The sequence below is a fragment of the Cherax quadricarinatus genome, chromosome 5 (genome assembly GCF_038502225.1).
Source record: "Cherax quadricarinatus isolate ZL_2023a chromosome 5, ASM3850222v1, whole genome shotgun sequence".
NCBI classification, from domain to species: domain Eukaryota; kingdom Metazoa; phylum Arthropoda; class Malacostraca; order Decapoda; family Parastacidae; genus Cherax; species Cherax quadricarinatus.
This window is the reverse complement of record NC_091296.1, coordinates 43,800,619-43,810,398: the sequence shown is the minus strand read 5'-3', so window position 1 is coordinate 43,810,398 and position 9,780 is coordinate 43,800,619. Positions and strand designations below refer to the sequence as shown.

Genomic DNA, 9,780 nt, shown 5'->3' with positions numbered 1-9,780 from the left:
ATTACCTTGCTCAAATTCAGCTCAAACATGCCTTGAGTACATGACACAAACAGGATATTTTTCTTAATAACTAAGCTTTTCCCACACAGGAGCTTCATGAAGTTAGGACTGACTTCATAAAGCCCTTATGTGTTGATGCATCATTAATAAAGGTATAGTGGAGCCCCGGTATACGATATTAATCCGTTCCTGAGAGATCATCGTATGCTGAAATTATCAGAAGGTGAATTAATTTTCCCCATAAGAAATAATGGAAATCAAATTAATCCATTCAAGACACCCAAAAGTACTATGAAAAAAAAAGTTTTACCACATGAAATATTAAGTTTAATGCACACAAACTGAAGAAGACATGCACAGTTTAAGTACTCTACTAACAGTAGAATACATGACACTTACCATTAATGAAGATCTGGTGATGATTGATGGGATGGGAGGAGGGGAGAGTGTCGAACTTATTGTTTAGAAGGGGAATCCCCTTCCATTAGGACTTTAGGTAGCAAGTCCTTTTCCAGCATTACTTCCCTTCTTCTTTTAATGCCACTAGGACCAGCTTGAGAGTCACTGGACCTCTGTCGCACAACATATCTGTCCATAGAGCTCTGTACCTCCCGTTCCTTTACGATTTGTCTAAAATGGGCCACAACATTGTCATTGTAATAGTCACCAGCATGGCTTGCAATAGCTGTGTTAGGGTGATTTTCATCCATAAAGGTTTGCAGTTCAACCCACTTTGCACACATTTCCTTAATTTTTGAAGTAGGCACAATGGATTCCACTGGGGGTCCACTGTATTTGCTGCATCACACAGGGGTTTTATGAAGTCAGGGCTGACTCCACAAAGCCCTTATGTGTTGATGCATCATTAATAAAAGTATTTGCTGCATCTAAATGTCATTTACTTTGACTTGCTGGTATTTACATACCATTCCAGGTTCACACATGCTTTCTGGTGTACAAACCTTCCTCTCAATCTTCCCTCTCATTCTCCTGCCAATCCTTCCTTGGATGAACCTTTCTCCTCCTCCTGTCTACAAGACTAGCCAGATAGGGGAGGAGATAAAATTTGGAACAGGATGTAGCAGTGAAAAAATTTATATACACAACCAGAGGATTAAACAAATAAATAGCCCAACAATTTTGGGTCTGGTGTTTTAAGATAATGTTTGTTAATTTCTATTTCAAAAGCTTACATGTTCAATTTTGACATGGCAGCTGGAAATTGTTATGATGCTGGCCTTGCTGATATTGGTTGCTCTGCCTACACAAGTTAATGGGTACTTATCTGTTCTGGGTTTACTATATGATTGTCATCCTGAATCCATCTTCTGTAGTTTGTTTCAGTTTCAGTACCCTTGTCACTGAAGCACTCTCTATGATTACTGGTTATTACCACATAGCTATATACTATCTCATGGCATATACTGAATCTGTCTAAACTGAATATTTCTTCAGTCTTGTAGTCAATTCTATATTGATGGTACCACTTAGTTTATACTAGAACAATTAATATCCAACATTAACTGTGTCAAAAATCTAATGAATGCTGGTCTTATCACCATATAGTCTTAACTTTCAAGGTAATTATGGAATACAGTTTGGACAGGCATGAACACTACAGTGAATGTACTGTTTAGATAACACATACACATGTCAGTCTCATACAAGAAATTCCCTACCAACCCTTGAAAAAACCTCATCAGGACCCGGCGACTTATTTTGCTTCAATCTGTCTATCTGCTTCACAACCATTTCACTAGTGACTGATGTTATATAATTTATCTTCTTCCGTTGGTGAGGTTCTTAAGGGCAGTGATGCATCGTCTAGGAAGATTAGAAGAAGAAGGTTCACATAAAGATGCAGTGAGAAGGCCCTGTATATAACCTTGCTTCCCTCACCATGATGACCTTCCATCCCTCTCCACGATAACTTTCCTTCCTTCACCATGATAACCTTCCATACCTCACTATGATAACCTTCCATCCCTCTAAATGATAACCTTCATTCTCTCACCATGATAACCTTCCTTTCCTCACCATGATAACGTTCCTTTCATCACCATGGTAACCTTGCTTCCTTCACCATGATAACCTTCCTTCTTTCACCATGATAACAATCCTTCCCTCACCATGATAACCTACCTTCCCTTGAATTGTAATGCTATATGGTCATGTTGACCAACATCTTGGAATCTTGATGCAGAGAATTCAACACTTACCTAACCTACAAGCATGACCTACTTCCACTAATAAATTTTCTCCACCAGTAACTCTGCTTCTAATTGTTTTATGTCACCTGTCTGGAGTATATAAAGCCACTTCTATGTACATATGCTGTACTTTTATCAAGATTGATGGACTGAGATTTTGGGAGATGTTAAGTGAATGTATAGGAGCCTTTGAACCAAGTGAGAGAGTAATTGTGGTAGGGGACCTGAATGCTAAAGTAGGAGAAACTTTTAGAGAGGGTGTGGTAGGTAAGTTTGGGGTGCCAGGTGTAAATGATAATGGGAGCCCTTTGATTGAACTTTGTATAGAAAGGGGTTTAGTTATAGGTAATACATATTTTAAGAAAAAGAGGATAAATAAGTATACAAGATATGATGTAGGGCGAAATGACAGTAGTTTGTTGGATTATGTATTGGTAGATAAAAGACTGTTGAGTAGACTTCAGGATGTACATGTTTATAGAGGGGCCACAGATATATCAGATCACTTTCTAGTTGTAGCTACACTGAGAGTAAAAGGTAGATGGGATACAAAGAGAACAGAAGCATCAGGGAAGAGAGAGGTGAAGGTTTATAAACTAAAAGAGGAGGCAGTTAGGGTAAGATATAAACAGCTATTGGAGGATAGATGGGCTAATGAGAGCATAGGCAATGGGATCGAAGAGGTATGGGGTAGGTTTAAAAGTGTAGTGTTAGAGTGTTCAGCAGAAGTTTGTGGTTACAGGAAAGTGGGTGCAGGAGGGAAGAGGAGCGATTGGTGGAATGATGATGTAAAGAGAGTAGTAAGGGAGAAAAAGTTAGCATATGAGAAGTTTTTACAAAGTAGAAGTGATGCAAGGAGGGAAGAGAATATGGAGAAAAAGAGAGAGGTTAAGAGAGTGGTGAAGCAATGTAAAAAGAGAGCAAATGAGAGAGTGGGTGAGATGTTATCAACAAATTTTGTTGAAAATAAGAAAAAGTTTTGGAGTGAGATTAACAAGTCAAGAAAGCCTAGAGAACAAATGGATTTGTCAGTTAAAAATAGGAGAGGAGAGTTATTAAATGGAGAGTTAGAGGTATTGGGAAGATGGAGGGAATATTTTGAGGAATTGTTAAATGTCGATGAAGATAGGGAAGCTGTGATGTCGTGTATAGGACAAGGAGGAATAACATCTTGTAGGAGTGAGGAAGAGCCAGTTGTGAGTGTGGGGGAAGTTCGTGAGGCAGTAGGTAAAATGAAAGGGGGTAAGGCAGCCGGGATTGATGGGATAAAGATAGAAATGTTAAAAGCAGGTGGGGATATAGTTTTGGAGTGGTTGGTGCAATTATTTAATAAATGTATGGAAGAGGGTAAGGTACCTAGGGATTGGCAGAGAGCATGCATAGTTCCTTTGTATAAAGGCAAAGGGGATAAAAGAGAGTGCAAAAATTATAGGGGGATAAGTCTGCTGAGTATACCTGGTAAAGTGTATGGTAGAGTTATTATTGAAAGAATTAAGAGTAAGATGGAGAATAGGATAGCAGATGAACAAGGAGGCTTTAGGAAAGGTAGGGGGTGTGTGGACCAGGTGTTTACAGTGAAACATATAAGTGAACAGTATTTAGATAAGGCTAAAGAGGTCTTTGTGGCATTTATGGATTTGGAAAAGGCGTATGACAGGGTGGATAGGGGGGCAATGTGGCAGATGTTGCAAGTGTATGGTGTAGGAGGTAGGTTACTGAAAGCAGTGAAGAGTTTTTACGAGGATAGCGAGGCTCAAGTTAGAGTATGTAGGAAAGAGGGAAATTATTTCCCAGTAAAAGTAGGCCTTAGACAAGGATGTGTGATGTCACCGTGGTTGTTTAATATATTTATAGATGGGGTTGTAAGAGAAGTAAATGCGAGGGTCTTGGCAAGAGGCGTGGAGTTAAAAGATAAAGAATCACACACAAAGTCGGAGTTATCACAGCTGCTCTTTGCTGATGACACTGTGCTCTTGGGAGATTCTGAAGAGAAGTTGCAGAGATTGGTGGATGAATTTGGAAGGGTGTGCAAAAGAAGAAAATTAAAGGTGAATACAGGAAAGAGTAAGGTTATGAGGATAACAAAAAGATTAGGTGATGAAAGATTGAATATCAGATTGGAGGGAGAGAGTATGGAGGAGGTGAATGTATTCAGATATTTGGGAGTGGACGTGTCAGCGGATGGGTCTATGAAAGATGAGGTGAATCATAGAATTGATGAGGGGAAAAGAGTGAGTGGTGCACTTAGGAGTCTGTGGAGACAAAGAACTTTGTCCTTGGAGGCAAAGAGGGGAATGTATGAGAGTATAGTTTTACCAACACTCTTATATGGGTGTGAAGCATGGGTGATGAATGTTGCAGCGAGGAGAAGGCTGGAGGCAGTGGAGATGTCATGTCTGAGGGCAATGTGTGGTGTGAATATAATGCAGAGAATTCGTAGTTTGGAAGTTAGGAGGAGGTGCGGGATTACCAGAACTGTTGTCCAGAGGGCTGAGGAAGGGTTGTTGAGGTGGTTCGGACATGTAGAGAGAATGGAGCGAAACAGAATGACTTCAAGAGTGTATCAGTCTGTAGTGGAAGGAAGGCGGGGTAGGGGTCGGCCTAGGAAAGGTTGGAGAGAGGGGGTAAAGGAGGTTTTGTGTGCGAGGGGCTTGGACTTCCAGCAGACATGCGTGAGCGTGTTTGATAGGAGTGAATGGAGACAAATGGTATTTAATACTTGACGTGCTGTTGGAGTGTGAGCAAAGTAACATTTATGAAGGGGTTCAGGGAAACTGGCAGGCCGGACTTGAGTCCTGGAGATGGGAAGTACAGTGCCTGCACTCTGAAGGAGGGGTGTTAATGTTGCAGTTTAAAAACTGTAGTGTAAAGCACCCTTCTGGCAAGACAGTGATGGAGTGAATGATGGTGAAAGTTTTTCTTTTTCGGGCCACCCTGCCTTGGTGGGAATCGGCCAGTGTGATAATAAAAAAAAAAAAAAAAATAATAATGATGGACTGAACACATCATCTCCAGGCTGACGGGCTGATTACCCCAAGTTCAGTCTCATATCCCATGGTTCTTCTTTATATTGGACTGATGATGCAACACCTAAGTGTTGTGCAAGTCTCTAGCTCATGAACTTGTCAGTTTTCTAAACGATTTATAAACAGTGGACCCCTGGATGAGATTAAGTCGTCATAGGAATAAGTAATACAGTGGAACCTCAAATTTCAAACTTAATACGTTCCAGGAGCTAGTTCTAAATTCGAAAAGTTCGAAAGGCAAAGCAATATTTCCCATAAGAAATAAAAGAAATACAATTAACCCTTTGACTGTTTCAGGCCCCTCTCTGAAACTGTCATTCTATGTCGCCAAATATTCGAAAAAAAAAAAAATAATTTTTTCTTATGAAAATGTTAGGAATATTTTTACTAGTGTTTTAAGCCTAAAAAAAATTTTTTGCCATCAGTACTTACCGAGATATAGAGCCGCAAAGTTTGCAGAAATTGACATGCGTACGGCAACAGCGGCGACTGCCACCCACCCGGTAATTTTTATTTACTCTAATTCAAAGGTTTCTTGCATTTTTCAATATTTTTCTTTTCCAGGTAACTTATGTGGCCTGTGAGACCAATGTAAGGTGCATTGTTCAAATATACACTCATTATTTACAACACAATAACAGAACAAACTTTATCACTATTAGTTTGTGTATACACTTTGTTTACACAAACAAACAATACAAAACAATGTTTATTACTATTGTTCCATAATATATATACATATGTACAGTCACTAACCACGTTCCTAGAACTGCTGCAGCTTGTGAAACTCTTTGAAACATGGGTATATGCAGAGGGGCACTTCACACTCCTCACACATAAAACGAGTGTCTCTGCGTGTTTGTGGGCGTTTTGTGGTATGCATACATACATAACACCTCTTCTGAGCATTTTTCTTGGCAGTAGTAGGAGGCAGTTGTATGGGGTAGTGATCACCAGGCCTCATACGAGATGACGTCTGTGGGCGCTGGTCTATTGCAGGAGTTGCTCCTTGGTACTTTGCAATTATTTGTCTGATTACTGACAGGCAAAATTCACCATATTTTGGTGTTTTGTTGGTCTTCAACTTGTATATGTTATAAGCATTTAGCATAGAGATATCAACAAGATGGAAAAAAAGTTTGATATACCACTTATAACTCTTGCGTACACAGTCTGCAAACCCAATCTGCATGTCACATTTGTCCACTAAGCGCATATTGAGGTTGTAGTCCATGACAGCTGCAGGCTTTAGAATGGGTTCATTGGTCTCTCTGTTGTCCCTGCCACTGGGTACCATTTCGTTTGTGTGAATTGATGTCAACAATGTGACATCACGTTTGTCATGCCACCGAAATGCCATGATGTCATTGGCAGCAAAGGCTTGCACCTCACCTCTGCGAGTGCCAGCGTCGAACCTTGGCAAATGTTTGCGATTACCACGCACTGTGCCACACACGTCTGTCAAGTTCACTCGCAAGAAATCACTGAGTAAGGGGCTTGTGTACCAGTTATCAGTAAATAACATATGCCCCTTACCAAGATATGGTCCCATCATTGTTCGAACCACATCACCAGAGATACCCAATAACTTCATGGTATCTCTCAAAGTATTACTGCCAGTGTACACAATAATATCTAAAACAAGATCACTTCTGCAATCACACAGTACAAATAGCTTTATACCAAAGCGTTTCCTCTTGTTTGGTATATATTGCTTGAATGAGAGTCTTCCTTTGAATAAAATCAAGGACTCATCAATAACAAGCTTCCTGAAGGGATAAAAATACATGCAGCACTTTTGTTTCAGGTACATAAACACATTTCTTATCTTATATAACCTGTCGCTTCTGTCAGGCCTGGTTTTGTCTGAAAAGTGTAACATACGTAACAGTATCAGGAAACGATTGACACCTATAATGTCACTAAAACCTGGAGTTGAAATCAGGCGATCTGTTGTCCAGTATGTGGTGACAGTGTGCTTATACACATGTGGCATAAGCATTATTGTGGCAAAAAACAGGTACATCTCTGCCACAGTTGTCTCCTTCCACTTGTGTAGCCGTGATTTTGGTGAGAGAATTGTATTTGCCATGGTGTAATCACAGTATGTATTTGTTTCCCTGACAATGATGTCCATCAGGGGTTCATCGAAAAATAACTCAAAGCAGTCCAGTTCACTGGCATTGTTCCCAAGTGGACAAGATGGCTTTATTCCACTTTGTGTTTCATCAAAGTCATGGGGACTGGGAACAAACTTGTCACTGTCCTGCCAATCCCAGATGCGGTCTGCTGGTGGGGTCTGGATATTGTACCGTGGTTGTGGCTGTGCAGGTTGTGGTGGTGCAGGTTGTGGCAGTGTGGGGTAGGGTGAGGCTGGTTGTTCTGCTGAGTCAGCCGCGTGGCTAGTAGCGTGGCCCGGTGATGGTGCCACATGGGCCGTGCCACCCTCACTATCACCACAACTGCCTCCTCCCTCACTGTCACCATTCATACCCATCGTTACAATATCGTCATCTTCACTATCAGGTCGTGGTGTTGGGCCACGGGATGTGCTCCCAGAGTTTCTCCTTCCCCTTGGAACAACATATGAAACACTACCAGACCGCATACTACGTCGTACATACTGGCGCTTCACTGGGGAATATTCACTCTCACTGTCACTAGAACTGCTTTCAATGACCTTGAAATCACTATCACTATCACTATTACTATCACTGCTATCATCAGGGTGTTGTACACGACCAAATAGTTTCCTCTTTTGTCCTGGTACAGGCGAACGTGAACGTGAACAAGCCGGCACAGCACCAGAGGTCGAAGGTTGTGGGTCATCTGGGTTTTCGTCACTATTTACGTTATCCTGGGCACTTTTTTCGGTAACACTCACTTGAAAACCCTTGAATTCACTGTCACTGACATTTTCATCGCTGTTAGAGCTATCACTTGGGAACAAAAGACCTCCAATCCGCCGAGGAGTGAGGAACTTCTTACCGAGAGGCATGGTGAAAATGGACTGACAACATGGCGTTCCCACAATGCACTGCTGGGTCCCAGATTTTTTTCACAGGGTGCACACTGACCACTGAGACCCATTCTCTCCCGTGTAGGCCTACCAGGCCTTTGGCGCTCGATTTGAAGCCGCTAGAATTTGTGCGTATAAATACGTCAGAAACATTGGCTCATAAGATGTATTTATACGTCGGAAACAGTCAAAGGGTTAATCCGTTCCAGAAACCCAAAAATATTCACAAAATTTTTTTTTTTATAGATAGTACAGTGGACCCCCAGCATACGATGGCATCGCGTTACATTAAATCCGGCATACGATACATTTTAACACAAAAATTTTGCCTCGCCTCACGCATCGGGGACGCATCGCATCCCACGTGTGGCCTCAGCGCCAGTGTTCACAATCCAGCCAGTGCAGTCGCATCTACGCATACATTCGGTACATTTCACATTATCCCAGTGTTTTTAGTGCCTGTAACTACAAAATAAGCCCCCGTGGACCCCAAGAAAGCTTCTAGTGCCATCCCTGTGGTAAAAAGGGTGAGAATTAGTATGGAATTGAAAAAAGAGATTAAGGAAATGTGTGCAAAGTGGCTTGAAGTGCAAACCTTTATGGATGAAAATCACCCTCACACAGATATTGCAAGCCGTGCTGGTGACTATTACACTGACAATGCTGTGAACCACTTTAGACAAATCATAAAGGAACGAGAGGTACAGAGCTCTATGGACAGATATGTTGTGCGACAGAGGTCCAGTGACTCTCAAGCTGGTCCTAGTGGCATTAAAAGAAGAAGGGAAGTAACCCCGGAAAAGGACTTGATACCTCAAGTCCTAATGGAAGGGGATTCCCTTTCTAAACAATAAGTTCGACACTCTCCCCTCCTCCCATCCCATCAATCATCACCAGATCTTCATTAAAGGTAAGTGTCATGTATTCTACTGTTAGTAGAGTACTTAAACTGTGCATGTCTTCTTCAGTTTGTGTGCATTAAACTTAATATTTCATGTGGTAAAACTTTTTTTTCATACTTTTGGGTGTCTTGCATGGATTAATTTGATTTCCATTATTTCTTATGGGGAAAATTAATTCGCCTTACGATAATTTCGGCATACGATGAGCTCTCAGGAACGGATTAATATCATATGCCGGGGGTCCACTGTATTACATTATAGTTTTACATACACACAACAAATATAGTACAAAATTATTAATAAATTTAAATAAACATAATAAAATAACATTTTTATTTACCTTTATTGAAAATTGGTGATGGCATCTGGAAGATAGGGAGGAGGAGAGAGGGAGTTGGGGTTAGTGTTTGGAAGAGGAATCACCCTCCATAAGGACTTTAGGTATCAAAGCCCTCTCTGGGTTACTTCCCTTCTCTGTCTTTTAATGCCACTAGGACCAGCTTGAGAGTCACTGGACCCCTGTCTCACAAAATAACTGTCCACAGACCACCACATCTATGGTGTTTCACACTTTCTTTACCACAGGGGTACCACTAGCAAATTTCTTTGGGCCCATGGTAGCT

General features: G+C 41.2%; 1 protein-coding gene across 1 annotated transcript in view; it reads right to left on the bottom strand.

The window, feature by feature from the left end:
• The window catches only part of LOC128684765 (uncharacterized), a 126,875-nt gene that overhangs the window by 663 nt on the left and 116,432 nt on the right, over nucleotides 1–9,780 (bottom strand). The gene's annotated exons all lie outside the window — the stretch shown is intronic.